The sequence below is a fragment of the Herpailurus yagouaroundi genome, unplaced genomic scaffold (genome assembly GCF_014898765.1).
Source record: "Herpailurus yagouaroundi ecotype Mexico unplaced genomic scaffold, PumYag 140, whole genome shotgun sequence".
Lineage (NCBI taxonomy): Eukaryota > Metazoa > Chordata > Mammalia > Carnivora > Felidae > Herpailurus > Herpailurus yagouaroundi.
Window position 1 is genome coordinate 25,900,123 of NW_024412395.1, and position 18,537 is coordinate 25,918,659.

An 18,537-nucleotide genomic window follows, 5' to 3' on the forward strand; every position below is an offset into this window, starting at 1 on the left:
AGAGTAGAACATTTCTCCAGGAACTCCCTACTGTTTTAATGTTAATGTTTTGCTAGTGGGAAAAACAACCTTAGCTTGACAATAGCTAGGCCTGGAGCATCTTGTGAATCTTCTTTGGCAACTTCCTGTTTGCCTTTATGTCCCCAACTACATGGTATATAACCAGTCACTGCAGCTCTTTATGCCCATGGGTCCTGTCTATGTGCTTTAATAAAATCATCTTTTTGCACCAAAGATGTCTTCAAGAATTCTTTCTTGGCTGTCAGCTCCAAACCCCGTGAACCATCACCCCAAAACTTCATCACTGTCCTTTTGATAAATTCACAAAATCATAACCTAAATTCTACTTCAAAAGAGCAGTTTGATTTTAGGTGTACCCATGTTTCATTTTGTCCACCTGACTCTTCTTCTACTCCTATTCCTCATTTTCTCCTTCCCCCTCTTTCTGTTGCCCTTCTTTTTATTTCCTTCCAAAGTTCACAGTTTGTCAATAAGGATGTACACGTGGATGTTTGTGTATAAGTTAAAGAATATGCCTCTTCAGACATCAGCCTTTGGGAATTTCAGGATTCAGGAGCAGGTCAGAAGCTGGAATTAGTTGAAAAAGACAAAAGAGACTTTATGGCCAGTAAACAACACTTGATCACCCTGGAATGTACAATTCTGCCAAGCATCAAAGTGTGATAGAGGCCCTCCCTAAGGAATGAGGTGGAGGCCTTCTCAGAACAAAGGAAGGCAACATGCAACATGGCCCAATCAACTCCTATACATGTATGCATAGCTCTGAAACAACTCTGTAACTTGGGCTATGTCCAGTCAGACTATATGTGTCACCATATATGGAGACAAAGAAATAGAAATTGCATAAAAGTCTACACCCCACTGCACTCAGGCTCAACCTTTATGGGGTCTTAGCCTGCTAAGCCTATGCTGGCACAATAAAGCTGCTTCCTGGAAAGAAGAGCCTCAGTGTCCCATATGTCTGTGTGAGAATCCTGCTACAAAAGAACCTATGCTAAACTTGAGGGACAGCTGTTGTTCAGTTCACTATGCCAAAGAATCAAAGTGTGTAGTTTTGCTGATAAAACTTTTGAAAGGTCAGTCTTCTCAACCAAGTGCTATTGAGGGAAAACAGAGCAGAGAGCAAGAAGACAATAGGGTCTGAGTCATACCGTGGATTCATTCCCTTTACATCAGAAAGTGTTCACCTCAAGAACCTAGGAAAGCAGTTAAACCAGCCATCTGAAAGAGACATTGTGGACGACCACCACCTATATCAACCTCTTGGTGTTTGTTTTTATTTATGTTTTTATCTTGTTGCTCTTGCCTTCTCTCTTTTAGCAATGTAAGAATTCCATGGATAATTTCTTCATTTCGAATTTTAACATTTTCTCTTTTTTTTCTATAATGAAAGTGCTGTTCATTTCTCATAAAAATGTAGAGAACACCTATAAAAAACAAAAAAAAAACAGATTCAAGGTGGGAAATAAAGGCAGAAGGAAATGGCAGAAAACACGTTGAGAAATAACTTGAGGCTGGCAGACTAAAACATTTCTCCAGGAACTCCCTACTGTCTTAATGTTAATGCTTTGCTAGAGGGAAAAACAACCTTAGCTTGACAATAGCTAGGCCTTTAGTATCCTGTGAATCTTCTTTAGCATATGAAAATCCCTATGGAAACTTGCCCTTAACTTTACCTCCCCCAACTCCCAAGTATATAACCAGTCTCTCCTCATGGTCCCAGGGCAGCTCTTTCTGCCACAGGTCCTGTCCCCATACTTTAATAAAATCACCTTTTTGCACCAAACATGTCTCAAGAGTTCTTTCTTGGCCATTGGCTCTGGATGCCCACCACTCCAAAACCTCATCACTATCAAAAGCCACTTTTAAGAAGTGGCCACTTTAAAATGACAGCCACTTTTAAAAAATATTGATGTTTTGACTTGACCCTTGGTATGACCTGAATATTTCTTTCCCAAAACATTGAGTTCCTTAAGTATTAGTTGGCTTCATCTCAGGTAGAAACTTCATCTTATATACATTTCAAAAAATGGAGGGAGAGGCACAGGTCAGGAATTCCTATAACTTCTCTCTAACTTTCTATAACTTACCTATAAACTTTATCAACACCAAATAATACAGGAATAACTAAAGAGAAGCTACAACTAGAAGCAACGAAGGTTTACAGGCTTATTTAGCAGTGAAGAATAAGAGAACTAAAAACAAGGAAGACATATCGATTCAGAAGGGACGTGGTTAGCCATCCAAATTTCCATGTTGCATACAGCTATGCTTAGCCTAATCACACCGAAGCAGAAGCTAGTAGTAAATTTCCCCTCAAAAGCATAAGTCTTTATAGCTCTGGAGACATAAAATATCTCTATAGCATATAGAGTCATTGTCTACTGAGTATGTGTGCATCCACTTCTGTCCTAGCAAACAAAACAACAATAAGGAAATAGTGGTTCGTCCTAGGTTTGTGGGAGATTGGCAGGGAAGAGGTCATAGGTAAGATGGTGTGACAGCTGCATTAGAGTAATATCTCCAATATTCCATGATCATATTCATAAAATGTGTTCATGTAAGCTTTCAAATACCTACTCATTTATATTTAGTGTAGTCTGTCTTAAAGATGTCTAGCTCATTTTCCACATTCATAACATCTCTGCTTAAATGTTATCTCCTCAGAGAATTATTTCCTGAATTTTATATATTCAGTAGCCCACCACCACATACTTGTTTACTGTCATGTCACTTGATCTTAATTTCTTCATAGCATTTATCATCTGAAATTATCTTATTTGGTAAATTGTTTATTTGTTTATCTCTCATCTTTCTTCAATAGAATGGAAACCTAATGTAATCAAGGTGGTTGTCTATGTTCTTGATCATTTTATTACTAAATACAGAGCTGAAAATATTACCTAGAACACAGCAGGTATTTGATAAATATTTATGATAGAAATTTAAGTAAAACAAAAAAAAAACAAAACAAACAAATCGAATGCATGTAAGATCCATAGCTTCAGTGATTATTTTGTCTTCTTTTTCTTTTTCATTGTTCTGAAAGCCATTTGTTAAAATTCCCCACTGTTACTGTGGATTTTTCTTTTAGCTCTATACATTTTTTCTAATTAACAATTAAAGACATTTTATTATATGCATACAAATTAAGAATTAGGGAGTGGAGAAAGGTGTCAGAGACTAAACAGGCAACAAGTATTCACAAAACATTTCACCTTAAACCAGTTTACCATTTCCAAGTTCTCTTTCATGTTTCTGTCACCTTTCCTACACTATTGTGTCTTCCTTCTTACACTATATGCAGAGAGTCAGGGCTAAAAATTACTCAAAGAGCACTTGTTTCAGACTTTCATAGCACTCATATATAGCTGGGAGATCAAAACAAAGACATCATACACCGTTCAGCATGAAAAAAAAAGCATGAAAAAGTCTTTTTTTGGTTTCCTTCTTTTTTTCACACAAAAAATAATAATATTTTATTATGCATTCTGCATCTTTTAAATGAGCATTGTACTCTGAGGACAAAAGCAATGTGTTTTATTTTAACTAGCACATGACATAAAATTTCCAGTTGAGTCATGGAAAGAGTGAAAAAAAAAAAAAAGAGAAAAATGAGCCAGACAGTGAGACAGTGCTGAATGCACAGATAATAAGGAAATGGTTTCCTTGGCAACAACAGCACTTCGGAAGGTTTCAGACAAGAGTACAACTGGGTACAAAGTATCTGATAAAAATATATTGCAAGAGAAGGAAATTGTGCAAATTTAACAGTACCAGAATATGCACTGTAAATCTGAATGTGATTGCTGAAAATTTAGATAGATAGATAGATGATAGATAGATAGATAGATAGATAGATAGATAGATAGATAGAGATAGAGATATAATTTTTCTAATTGATTTTATTTTCTCTTTTTTTGGTGTGAAGTATCATTTGGGATGAAGTAGCATTTGGGAGGCCCCATTAATATAACAAAGAAATTTTAAAGTAATCAAAGGATATTTATGCTTGGAAGAATCAAAATCCATTGACAAAAACATCAAAGTATATCTCCAAAAAAGAAAAAAAAAATCAGACACCTGTTGTGGGACTCCTAATATCTCCTTTAAACTCCATTTCTTCAGAGAAGGATAATAGTCTTAATTTTCAACCATCAAGAATAAGAACTATTTTGGGTCATTTTCCAGTTCTGTACACTTAAAAATAATTTATGCTTAGCATTTAGTTTTCAAAGCTAAATTGGGAGTACAGGTCATCATGATATTAATCTATTGTATAAACTTTGGATAAACAGAGTCAACTGGTCATTCTGATGGGTATATTCTATTACATATAATAATAACAACTTAGTATTTCATCTTCTTAGGCACTGTCCTGCATCTTGCATCCTTCAGGGATATAAAGAATAAAGGCTATTGGATCTCTAAAATTGCCAATTCTCAGGGATGCCTGGGTGGCTCAGTTGGTTAAGCGTCTGACTTCTGCTCAGGTACATGATCTCACAGTTCATGAGTTTAAGCCCCGTGTCAGGCTCTGTGCTGACAGCTCAGAGCCTGAAGCCTGCTTCAGTTTGTGTCAGCCTCTCTCTCTGCTCTCACCTGCTCACACTCTGTCTCTCTCTCTCCCTCTCAAAAGTAAAAACATTGAAACAATAATAAATTAATTAATAAAATAAAATATTGCCAATTCTGGGGGGAAAAATTCAAATGTCTTAAGCTAAAATGTGTCAACATTGTAAAAATCCTATTTAATATGCTTACTTGTGCACAAAATAATGTTTTTTATTATAACATAATTTTATAAAGATGATTCTGTATTCTAAGATGTATTTGATTGGCATCAATATGTAAGGAAGCTGCACTATTCAATTCTCCTGACTAACTTATATACTAGAGATAATCATAGAAAGTAGTGAATGAGCTTTAGTTCATTTGTATCTGTGATTACCACTTAAGTTTTTTGAGAACTCAGCATGCCTAAGATGCTAACTCCTAAGGTAGTAAGAAAAGTGGTATTTCTACAAGGAAATTGAAAATAAAGGAACTATTTTAGCTTTTTAATATTCCAGGTACACTTGGAGACTTGCTGAAAAAATGTAGAAAGGCAGAAAGCAATTCTATTTATTAATTTTGTCCTTAATTACAGCTAATATTAAGAAATTTAAATAAAAGAAATATATGCCTATGCTTAATTTTTAATTTTAGTTCTCTAGAAAAATATTCCTGGTCAAAATTTTAGCAAAGGGTCTGTTTTTGACTAATGTAAATGATTCATTTATCTGTAACAATGATGGTCAATTTCTAATAAGTAGAAAGCAGGAAATAAAATTGAAATGTTCTATACAACAGTATATGGATACCCACATTTTTTTTCATTCACTTCTATTTCTGGTAAATTGTATTTAAAATATCATTGTTAAAAGGAGTTTCTAATTCTACCTCTTTTGTAATATATATTGGCAGAGAAAATGTCCTTGCCTTTAGTTCTGAACTTTTAAGATTAATTTTTTAGTTTATTTAAATTCTCATGTCAAAGGACTATTATTTTGAGACTGAAAAGTCCTGTACTTGGGTAGAATACAAACTTTTCTTTTCCATTTTATGAGATTGGTACAGTGCACAAATCATTATTACCCATGCTAATTGACTTACCATTGACAATTTGATGATTTTTATGGAGATAATTTCTAATGTGCACATTTCTAGTAATTTTCAGCATGTTATCAATTTCATTTTATTGGAGATTTGTTAAAAAAAAGCTTTATAGAGAGCCTACTGTAGCCTTAATATTTGAATGGATACTAAGAATCTGAAAATGAAGACTAGAGCAAGGACTTTGCTCTAAAATAAATTACACACTCCCTAGGGGGAAAGATATGACTGTCAAATTACTTTCACATACTCTATTTGGCCACATCTCTGGGCCTAGATACAAGTTAATAGTGTATCTAGTCATCAAGTTCTATCTGAAATGCCACTAACTCTATACCTGCACTGATTTCACCCTGCTAGATACAGACTCTTGCACTGTAGTTTCTTCCCCCATAGGATTATTCGTGAATTGAATACCATCAGCTCTAAGTTGTACATTGTTTTCACAGTTATCATAAGATCAGGAAAGGATTCCCATCATGGAGATACACTAAAGTATATATAGGCAGGAGTGAAGCCGGAAGGGTCATCAAAAAGCATTTAAGAATGAAGAATCTTGCAGAGTGGATGGGAGGGGCCTATACCAAGTGGGGATTATAGGATGACTAACATTAGCCATGATTTGAAGGATGGGTAAGTGAGACAGAGAAGTAAAGTCATATGCTGATGAAACCTGTGTGAAGATGGTGACTGCGATGGCACAAGAGAAGTGATGGAATTAAAAATAAATGAAAACTTAGAGAACTGTCTGGCCTTGATGAAAGAGTGGATGTTAAGGGAGAAAGACAAATCTAGAGCCAGGATAGAATCAGGAAATAAGAATGCAGTGCAAACCAGTGAGAGATGTTCTGGGTTCAAGTTTTAATCATCCTACTAATTGGTGGATTTTTAGTAATTATTTTTTAACATTTCTTAGCCTCAGTGTTTTACTTGCAAAAGATAAAAAATAATACTTCATCCAGTAGTTACCAAGACTAAACAAAGTGATACAATATAAATTCCTTAATCTGGTGTCTGGCAGGTAGGGAGAATTGAATAGCTATTACTATATACTTTAATATTAATCTGTTATTACATTAATAATAATAACATATTAACTTATAATTTAATCAAATTGATAAAATTATTATTCTGATTTGAACCTAGGTAACCCCAGCCAAAGATGACAAGTAAAGTGGCATCTAAATGAAAACTGCTTGCAGGAAAGAAAATATTCTAAATATTTTTATTTAAATAATTATTGAGGATTGTGGAAACTAGGCCAAGGAGTTAGAACAAGGAATGAGAAGAGAGACCTTTCTGTAAATCTTTTTGAGTTGAGCTGAAAGTGGTACCTCATCTACTCCTATGATGTCCTGGGAAGCACAGACTAAAACTAAATAAAATGTTGTAAGCCAAACTGGTCTCTGCCTTTAGTTTGCTACCCCAAATCCAGGTGGTTTCTGCTGAGACTAGTAACCAGCAATGTTATATAATTTGGAAATAGGGTGTATAATCCTAAAAACCAAGGGAATTTCAGAATGTTATCAATAAAACATGAGATAAAAATTATAAGAAACATCCACTACATTGAAAGCCCCATGAGGGCAGAGATTATATCTTGTTCTATTTATAGCTGCACACCCAGTGAGTCTTGTTCTGAACAAGGATATTTTGAGTGAATGAAATATTAAGAGCTAATGCAAATTTTTAAAAAATGTTTATTTATTTATTTTGAGGGACAGAGAGAGAAAGCAGGGGAGGGGCAAAGAGAGAGAGAGAGAGATGGAGAATCCCCAGCAGGACCCACACTGTCAGTGCAGAGACTGACTCAGGGCTCAATCTCAAAAACCAAACCATATGACATTATGACTTGAGCTGAAATCAAGAGTTCAAGGCTTCACTGACTGAGCCACCCAGGTGCCCGGAGTTAATACGTATATGACTACCATTTATTATGAGCTGTCTCACGACTGCCCATTTTGTGAGAGGTGGCATCAAGAGGTGACTCTACATCTGTTTGATTTCAACATGTATTTTGTCTTTCCACATATGTGTCCGTAACTGAGTTCAATGTTTGGTGACATGCTAGTGCTTTTAGTGATGCACACCGGAGACAATGTGATTGATTAATAAGATTAGTTTTCAGGTTTTTTCACTACTAAAGTGTGTTCTTTGCTTTTCAGAAGTAACATTAAAATTTTAAAATAAAAATTAAATTTTCTACAGACCTTATATAGATGTGCTAATATCATGGGTATCAAGATATAATTTGAAATATGAACCCTCTAACTGAAGGAATTTTACCCTGATTTAACTATACTTTTTCCTGAGCTCTTATTTTTATGTAATTAATTTAAAATATCTTTAGGAGATAGCTGGTGCTTTTTGACCTACATTAAATTCAGAGGTACTTTCTGTTAGTTTTCCAGGTAAATAAAACTGTCTGTCTAAAATTCAGTTCTAATGAAACACTCTACTCAAGGGCTTTGTGAAAGTAACTCCATTTATAACATGTCCTTCTGGAAATTGAAAGCAACTTCTGAATGACACAAAGCTTCAAAAATATTGTTAAGTGCTTCTTTGTCATTGTTAAATAAATATTGGTAGGCATCAGAATTTTCCAAGGAACATTTAGAATTACTATATATATAAGTATTAGGAATTCAATCCTAACTACGCATTGGATTTAAGGGTGTCTCAAAGTTAATATAGGTAAAATAACTTATTTTATCTTTTATATCTTTGTTTTTTGAAACCAGCATATAAAAGTGGATTAATGTTAATTTTTGGAAGCAACAGAAATGTATGTTTTGGCTTCTCAGTAGGTTCTACAATTTCTTCTAAGTTTATGCTGAAAATAGGCCACATATTTTAAATGCATCAATATATAAATCTCACTTTTTCTAAGGCAATAGTAGACCTTTTTATTTAGAGTCTTCGATATTAGTTTAATGACCCTTTATTTTCCATAAGCTCACTTTCAGGATCATTTTATACAGTAAAAGCCAAAATAGACATGACATGAAACCACATTTTATACTTTGGATATTCACTAACTGTTCAGGGTTTTATTTTGTTTTCTTTTGCTTGTTTTTAAATTTTTCCTCAGTAACTCTATTCTTTAAATTATAGTAACGCACAGGGACAACTGAAATTGGAGAGCACAATTCTTTTCCTAAATGTTTTAGTATTCTTACTCATAGTTTTGTTTTACATTATTTTATTGATAAATATACTAAACCTAAGGAATAACTTATCTTTGCAATCTCATCAATTTAAAAGCTACATTTGATTTAATTAATAGGAGGAGTTTATGGGAAAAGCTTTTATCGATGGGCATTGGTTTAAGATATCTTGGCCTTTTGAGAACAATGCACTATAATAATTGGTCTAAGATCATGTTAGAGAGGGCAGGTCACTTTATATTCTCTCCCAACTAATAGAGGAGTCAGGTGAGGTTGCTTCCTGACACGGCTACTATTTCATTATTTTGGCTGATATTACTGACCTGAAGAAGCTATTTCCAGTATTACTTGGACCCAGCAGATAATGGTCACTGACAATCACAGTGTAAACACAGAAAACAAGCCAGTTTCTTTGCATCTGGACCTCAATTTACTGTTAATTTTCCATTCTTGATTACACGATGAATCACACCTATTATGTCCATTGTATTGTGATCTAAAAAAAAAAGATAGGTAATTGTGGTAGAGTCATCAGAACAAGTAATGTTCTGGATGTAGGGAAGCTGTAGTCTCCCTCAGGTTTTGAAACAGCGAGACTTTGGCCAAATCATTTTATGCAGCGATTCTCAAATTTCTTTGCATGCTGTAGTCATGGGAGCATCTTAAAACAAATCAGAATGCTAACGACTGATTCCCGTTGCTAGAGTTTGATTCTTCTATAATTTATTTTTAGAAAATAAAATATCCAGCTATAATGTTGGTACATTTGTTTTCTGGTTTTTGTTGTTGTTGTTTGTTTTTTGCAAATATGTAGTAGCACACTTAATCTAAAATTGAAAAGCCAAGAATAAATATTTAACATACCATATAAGTTTTAATAATGAAATGCACTTCCATTTTTAAGTGATTTTGAAACTGTAGATAGACATTTTCCTTAAAGACATTTTGTGTCCTCATTTTCTTCTTTAATGCAGTCTGTATAATCTAATCTAAAAATGAATAGAATCAAATCTAATCCTAAATGTGATGTTTTTAGAGGATATAGACTTCTGATTCCTTTACCTTTTCAGTTAAAAATATACTTGGAAGTGAAGATATAAACATGTTTTTTTTTCAAATCATTACTTATTATTTTAAATTATTTTAAATTATGTGAATAAGGGGCCAAATCTAGAGATTATATTAGATCCGGAAAATGGAAAAGAACAGAGGGAAACTGGCATATAAATTTTCCATATCTAACTTAATTTCTCATGCCTTCGTATCTCGGCATGTGAAGCCATATTTGTCATTCTTCCCTTGATATTTCTGGCTGTACCATTTTGCCTCCCTGTATCTAGCTATGAGAATTTGCACAGGACATGCATCTCAATCTGTCATTTTGTGGCTCCAAATTCTCTTTAATTCCTACTGAATTTGCAAAAATCATTAAAATTGATCGAAAAAGTTTGGTCAAGAATCATATTTTCACAGTTTATACCAAGAAAATTAAGTTAAAGTTGAAGATAAAGCATATAGGATTGAATTTGCATCATACGCTATTGGACTCCCATCTCCAATGTAGAAGAAAGAGCTGAACATAGACACATTCCATGTTCACCTCATAGAGAAATTAAGACCCTCTGGAGATGAAAATGTTTTTGCGGAAAAGCCTCTTGTCTATATCTTTTTGTCCCTTGCTTGTCTAGTAGCTTCATTGTATTGATTACTATCAAGCTATTTATTAAACTCCTGTTTCCACAATTGTAAATTTTTGAGACTCCAGAGTTTCAGTCTTATTTCTTCTTCAGTCCCCAAAATGATTCTCTCTTCAAAATCATAGGCTGCTTTTATGTTTAGAGTATTTCAGTGAAGTGTCCCACATATGTCAGTGCCAGGTACTATGTCACTCCTTTATCTATAGTCTTTAACAGAAAAATGTCATACTTTTATATCTTCTTGAGAATCTACCTATTTTTGATACAAATTTATTTTGTGCCACATGAACTCACTGATTTATCCCTTGACTTCACTTTGAATCCATTATTTTATTATTTTTTGTTTCATCGTTTTGTATATATATTTGCTTCCTACTTCATTTTAATCAGTGTATCCTTAGATTTCCCCTTCTTATGTTGCCCACTAACAACAATATACAAAACTCTTTGTCTATTGCTATTTGAGAATTTAGAGACTACATATTGTCTCAGAATATAAAGGGGCTTAAGGTTAAATTATCTAAATCTACATTATCTATCTATTCTAAAATTCTATATTTTATACTTTGATTCTAATGTCTTCACTTTTTTTAACTGTTCAATTCAATTAGCACTTATTAATTCTCTGCTAATTGATGACATTGCACTATGGGTTGAAAGCAAAGAACAATTAACCCTCAGGAACTTTACAGTCATGGCCCCAAATGTCAATATGCCACAAGCATCCATCAATTTAATTTGATTTAAAATTGGCTTTTGCTAGTTACTTGAATACACCAACAGTTAATGGTTCCCTTCAGTGAACTAAATGTGAATAGTTATTATCCTGTAAGTATTACTCCTGAGGTGAAAGAAAATGTGAGCTCTTATCATAGATACCCTCACCACCCTTGCCCACAACCTTCTGAAGACCTGACCCTTCACATATTTGAAAGATATTTTACCATCCTTTCTAGTAGATAAGAACTTAAATTTAATTACAGTAAGTCCAAAATTATAGCTTTTGGGAAAGAGTCACATACTAAATCCAGGTTTATAGATAACCATAAAATTGAAAAAGTTGGTACTTAGACCAAAGTTAGAACTGACTTTTAATACCAAGTTATTGAGCAGCCCATTTAGATTAAGGGGAAAAGCAAAACATTTCACTCATGGATTGCTATCTCCTTTTGAAGGTTGGCAGCTTATTATTATTTTTTTGGTCTGTTTTTTTGAAAGCTGTTATAAAATAACTTCATTATAAAATGTGTTAACATGTGTAGCTGGCCAAGATAATAAAAATTCTTAAATGCAACTCAGAGTCAGTTTTCAAATGCACTATCCTAATCTAATATATAGGATTTAAATAACATAAGTAAAATGTGGTCAGCTAAAATTTCTATTGTTTTCCATCATGTGAAATGTGCACATCGCAATAATGCCTATTTTGTTCTTATTTATGTTATTGCAATTTTGTTTTGAATAGGCTTTATTTCTGAGGTGTGAATTCTTTCACTTTCACATGGATATTAATATTCTGTGGGAAACAAACAAGTAGGCAAATCTTAAAACACACTACAGTGAACTAAAATTCTGTAGGATAAATCATTTTCCAGAAGAGAAAATAAGGGGGAATATTGAACTTTCCATCAAATAGCTCATTTAAAAATGTTCTATCTTCTGGACCTAGTCTCTTTGAAAACTGCATCTTCTTTTCATTGTTCTTCTACTTTTCTTTCTATTGTCACTTTTTTCGCCTTCATCTAAATCATCATCATAGTCAACACGAATTGTGCTACTTATCATGTGCTGGACACTGTTCTCAATTATTTCATGTATAATCTGATTTACCATTCGTATCTCCACAAGGTAGATACTATTATTACTTTCCTTTGCACAGATTGGAAAAGTGAAATATGTAGAGATTTACAGTTTTTCTTCCCATATCTCTATTTCCCGAAAGCCCTTGTCATCTTAGAATAGATGAATTTTGCTCAAGCTTTTCTTGAACACAAAAATTAACTTAGAATTTGAAATGCAAAGTTGTTAATAGGATATGAACACAATTTATGCAACCCTCCCTCCTTACTATTCAAGTATGAATCTGGTCCTCATCTGAGGAAGTTCAAGAACTCAGTATTTCAGAAAATGATCAGACCAGACCCTCTCTGGCATAAAAATTCGTTCATGCTAATCAAATATATAAAAAATATCTCTGATACATCGAAGTGTCAATGTATTTATTTTCAATGAGAAATTTAATTTCCTGAGGTACAGTGATATTTGCACAGACTAAAGATGAGGGCTAGGCTAGTCTCATCCTTGTATAGCAAGGAAGGAGGGATGTATAAGTTATATTCGTATCTTATTAACACTAACACCCCTTTTCAGTCTCCCCCGAGACACATTCTAGGCACCCAGCTGCCCTTTTATTAAAGAATTTACTATTTATAATCTCCTCTGGCCCCAGCCTACTTTCCATGTCTATTCGCAGATTACTTAAAATACATCTATGCCATCATCCCAATTAACTAACACCCTCAAAGTTATATTTCTTTTTCCTTTGTCTCCTTTCTTCCTTACGTCTTTTTTCCCTTCAAGGTAAGACTTACTTTCTATTTTTCTGTAACTGCTGTAACATCCTTTGATTTCCACTCCTAATGTTATCACTCTGGTAAGAAACATCACTATGTCCTCCCTAGAAAGTTGTAATAGTCCCTGAATTAGAGTATCCAATAAATTGTCTCCTTTACCAGAAGATTCATTTTCTTAAAGTATAGCTCAAATAATATTATTCATTTTCACAGGGTCACCCATTGTCTACTGAATTAATGAATAAAATTTTTTTAAAAACCATACTTGAACATTGAAGAACATTCAATACTTCACTAATCTCCTTAATATATCCCTCATGGCTCTCTTAAATAACTCTACACTTTTTTTAAATTTTCTCATTCCTATCTTTTTCCTAGAATAATTTCCCTTCCAATCTCTTGCCTACTAAAATTTCTATCACTCTACAAGGCTATTTATTTTTACTTATTTATTTTTATTCTATTTTGGAGAGAGAGAGAGAGAGAGAGAGCGTGCAAGCAGGGAAGAGGGGCACAAGGAGACAGGCTCCATGCTCAGCAAGGAGCCCAATGCAGGGCTCAATCCCACAACCCTGGAATCATGATCTAAGCCAAAATCAAGAGTCGGTTGCTCAAATGACTGAGCCATCCAGGCATCCATAGAAGGCCATTTAAACATCACCTCCTCAATACAGTCTTCCAGAGCTTCAGTACATAGATATCATTTATCCCTCTGACTTCTCAGAGGACTACATTTTTACTTTCCTCATAACACAATTATTCTTTCTTATGTTAGAAATACTTTATAATCATATGTTTCCAACAGCCCATTAGACCATAACTTCTAAAGATCAAAGACTATGTCTTACTCACTTTTGTTTACCTATAATATCAGCTTGTCCCATTAAAATTTTTTTTAATGTTTTTAATTTATTTTTGACAGAGAGAGAGAGACAGAGATAGAGCATGAGTGGGGGAGGGGCAGAGAGAGAGGGAGACACAGAATCCGAAGCAGGCTCCAGGCTCTGAGCTATCAGCACAGAGCCTGATGTGGGGCTTGAACCCACGAACTGCAAGATCATGACCTGAGCCAAAGTCAGATGCTCAACCAACTGAGCCACCCAGGTGCCCCATTTTAAATTATATAGATCAAAATGAAGCCTTTGGAACCCTTGCTTTTAGTTTTATTTCATCCTGAAACTTTGCTTCTCTGACATTTGCCCTCCAAAGATTTCTGTTTCAGCATAATTTCCCATTAAGTGAACAGTTTCAACTTGTATATGAAAAGTTGTAGGCAGTAGTTTGTATCCAGACAGGATTTAATTGTCTTCAATAATATTTGAGTCTAATAGAGTCATCTTTATTAGATGGTTGCTGTAAGAAATGCAGTTTAAATAGAAAATTAATGATTTATTTAATTATATACGGTTGAAGAGTATTATCAGTAATGGTTCTTCTCAGTTTTCCCTTGAAACACCCAATGTATCTCAATGTTCAAATAATTTCAAAATTAAATTTAGTTACCCTTTCATTCAGACACCATGGGCTCTTTGGAGTGGTTTTTGTTTATTGATTGTTTTGCTGGGTTTTGGAGTTTTTTTAAGGTGTTTAGTGTAATGGATGTCCTTTATAGTTCTCCAAGTTAGTATTTGGTAAGGGAACATTGCTGAGAAGACAGCATGTGTGAGGAATTGAGATGTGCCAGGTATGGCATTGGGCATTTAATGCTTATGGTTTATGCTCAGATATAGTGTAGTTTCATCAATGAACTCAGAAAAGCAGACTGGATATTTGGCATATTCCTTTCCAATCTGTTTCAGAGTATTTTATTTATGATATGGACAATCTTTGATTTTTTTTTTTTTGTTAAAGAGATGAAATCTTACTGTACACAAACAGAGGGAATTATAACATGTTGGCTAATTTAAAAAGATGTCAAACTAATAAGAGCACCCTTTATTACAAGCACATATGGAAAAAATCTTCTTGAAAATGTAATTTCTTACCGTTTTCTTAAACCAATGAGATATTTCCTCCTAAAAGAATCTTGATTATATGTGCTGAAACCCTTTAGGACTGCTTCTATATGATATACTTTATTAGGCTAAGTGTTTTCTCTTTATACCTACTAAAATAAAATTGGGGGCTTATATTATACTTTGTTTTCTCCACTTTTTGAAAAGGCAGTTTAAACAGTAAAGCCATGTCCAGTTTTGTTGATATTGTTTTTCAGCTTTCTTTTAACTTAATCAGACATAGAATTCATATGTTTCTCTCTCCGTCTCTCTCTCTCTCTCTCTCTCTCTCTCTCTCTCTCTCTCTCTCTCTTTATCCTTCTCTCTTTCTCTCTCTCTCTCTTTTTAGGTTTAGGTTTAGGACCTCAAATTAAAATTGTAAAGTACTGCTGGAAGTCAAGATAAGTTAGAAAATGACATTAAGTCTCATAGTATCTGGACACTTGCCTCTTTTTCTTGCTTTACTTGACTATAAGGTAAGCAGTGCACATTAATTTAGATAGATAGATAGATAGATAGATAGATAGATAGATAGATAGATATAGATGTAGATATAGTTATAGATATAGATATAGATATAGATAGTACTATAGTCCAGTGAAAAGACATGGGCCAGAAATCAAGAAACTGTCTCCACTTTTATCTCTGGCATAACTAGGTGTATGAGCTAACACACATCATTTCCTCCATGGTAAAATATGTACTCTAATTTACTTGCTTTAAATTTTTATGAGGTTAAACTAAGATATTGGATCCAAAACTATTTTGTTTTAAATAAGCCTGTGTACTGTGCAAATTCAGGTGGAGGTAGCAAGTTGTATTATAAAGTATAAGAGAAAAAAAAAGTAAATTAGTTGAGAAGGAGTAAATAGAACAAAAGCATCTCCAATAAATAATTATCTTCTCAATTAAGTTTGCAGTATGATATTTCTAAATAAATCTTACCTATACCTACTCTCTTTTGGAGGTCAGTGAATGAATACCGATTGCAGCATGTGATTACTGATGATGATACTGATGACGAATGGAGCATATAGTTGACACTCATGTAAGGGCTGGAATATCTAACAGGATGATGGAGACAAAGTAAATATTGTGAATATCTAGGAGGTCCTTCTAGTTCTGAAAACATACCCTAAAATTTTTGAAGTTTATTTTCTTTAAGCTCAGGCTCTTACAGAGCCTAGAAAAATATTATTAAAAATGTAAAGTCATAATAGCAAATAAAAAGATTATAAAAATTATGTTCAATGGAAAATTCCAAACAATATATAGCTATATTATAGTATGTATCTCAAGTTAATTTCCCTAATCTTTTAAAATATTTCTAAAACAAGGAGTGACTTCTTTTCATTCTTTTTTTAAAAATTTTTTAATGTTTATTTATTTTGAGAGAGACAGACAGACAGAGCACGAGCCAGGGAGGGGCAGAGAGAGAGGGAGACACAGAATCCGAAGCAGACTCCAGACTCTGAGCTGTCAGCACAGAGCTTTACATACATACTTTACATAATATCTAAAAATCATCTTTAAAAAATGAATTGCTGAGTTGTACTTGTTCTGTGGTATTTTACACTTGATCCCTTTGAAGCAGGGATCCCCAAGTCTCCTTTATATCCACATATTGCTAACGACTATTTTTTGGTGCTTTTCCAGATATTGCATGTACCTTTCAGTTTTAAATTTTATTTTGAAAATGTGTGTTTGCTCAAAAGGCCCCAAATAGCCAAAGTAATTTTGAAGAAGAAGACCAAAGCAGGAGGCATCACAATCCCAGACTTTAGCCTCTACTACAAAGCTGTCATCATCAAGACAGCATGGTATTGGCACAAAAACAGACACATAGACCAATGCAATAGAATAGAAACCCCAGAACTAGACCCACAAACGTATGGCCAACTCATCTTTGACAAAGCAGGAAAGAACATCCAATGGAAAAAAGACAGTCTCTTTAACAAATGGTGCTGGGAGAACTGGACAGCAACATGCAGAAGATTGAAACTAGACCACTTTCTCACACCATTCACAAAAATAAACTCAAAATGGATAAAGGACCTGAATGTGAGACAGGAAACCATCAAAACCTTAGAGGAGAAAGCAGGAAAAGACCTCTCTGACCTCAGCCGTAGCAATCTCTTACTCGACACATCCCCCAAGGCAAGGGAATTAAAAGCAAAAGTGAATTACTGGGACCTTATGAAGATAAAAAGCTTCTGCACAGCAAAGGAAACAACCAACAAAACTAAAAGGCAACCAACGGAATGGGAAAAGATATTTGCAAATGACATATCGGACAAAGGGCTAGTATCCAAAATCTATAAAGAGCTCACCAAACTCCACACCCGAAAAGCAAATAACCCAGTGAAGAAATGGGCAGAAAACATGAATAGACACTTCTCTAAAGAAGACATCCGGATGGCCAACAGGCACATGAAAAGATGTTCAGCGTCGCTCCTTATCAGGGAAATACAAATCAAAACCACACTCAGATATCACCTCACGCCAGTCAGAGTGGCCAAAATGAACAAATCAGGAGACTATAGATGCTGGAGAGGATGTGGAGAAACGGGAACCCTCTTGCACTGTTGGTGGGAATGCAAATTGGTGCAGCCGCTCTGGAAAGCAGTGTGGAGGTTCCTCAGAAAATTAAAAATAGACCTACCCTATGACCCAGCGATAGCACTGCTAGGAATTTATCCAAGGGACACAGGAGTACTGATGCATAGGGGCACTTGTACCCCAATGTTCATAGCAGCACTCTCAACAATAGCCAAATTATGGAAAGAGCCTAAATGTCCATCAACTGATGAATGGATAAAGAAATTGTGGTTTATATACACTATGGAATACTATGTGGCAATGAGAAAAAATGAAATATGGCCTTTTGTAGCAACGTGGATGGAACTGGAGAGTGTGATGCTAAGTGAAATAAGCCATACAGAGAAAGACAGATACCATATGGTTTCACTCTTATGTGGATCCTGAGAAACTTAACAGGAACCCATGGGGGAGGGGAAGGAAAAAAAAAAAAGAGGTTAGAGTGGGAGAGAGCCAAAGCATAAGAGACTGTTGAGAACTGAGAGCAAACTGAGGGTTGATGGGGGGTGGGAGGGAGGAGAGGGTGGGTGATGGGTATTGAGGAGGGCACCTTTTGGGATGAGCACTGGGTGTTGTATGGAAACCAATTTGACAATAAATTTCATATATAAATAAAAAAAAAGTATGTGTTTGCTAAATTATAGAATGTCTAAGGAGGCATTTAAATTCAAACTACTGTATTGGGATATTTGGAGCAAAATTATAATTGTATTTTTTATGCTGTCTTTTCCTTTGGCATCTCAGGAAAATCCATGTCTGATGCAGTCTACATACTGCAAGAAAGAATAGTATGTCTTCTCAGTAATTTATCACTTTCTGTATGATGGAAAGC

At 34.4% G+C, this 18,537-nt stretch overlaps 1 long non-coding RNA gene across 3 annotated transcripts in view; it reads right to left on the reverse strand.

The window, feature by feature from the left end:
- Window positions 1-1,274: 1,274 nt before the first annotated feature.
- The window catches only part of LOC121030510 (uncharacterized), a 60,381-nt gene continuing 43,118 nt past the window's right edge, over window positions 1,275-18,537 (reverse strand). For 2 of the 3 annotated variants that reach the window (XR_005790259.1, XR_005790258.1), the window contains 2 exons: window positions 16,053-16,171; window positions 1,275-1,448 (listed from right to left, as the gene is read on the reverse strand). This is a non-coding gene — a long non-coding RNA (uncharacterized LOC121030510). Of the gene's footprint in view, window positions 1,449-9,166; window positions 9,340-16,052; window positions 16,172-18,537 lie in introns of all 3 variants that reach the window. The other variant, XR_005790260.1, reaches the window with a different exon arrangement.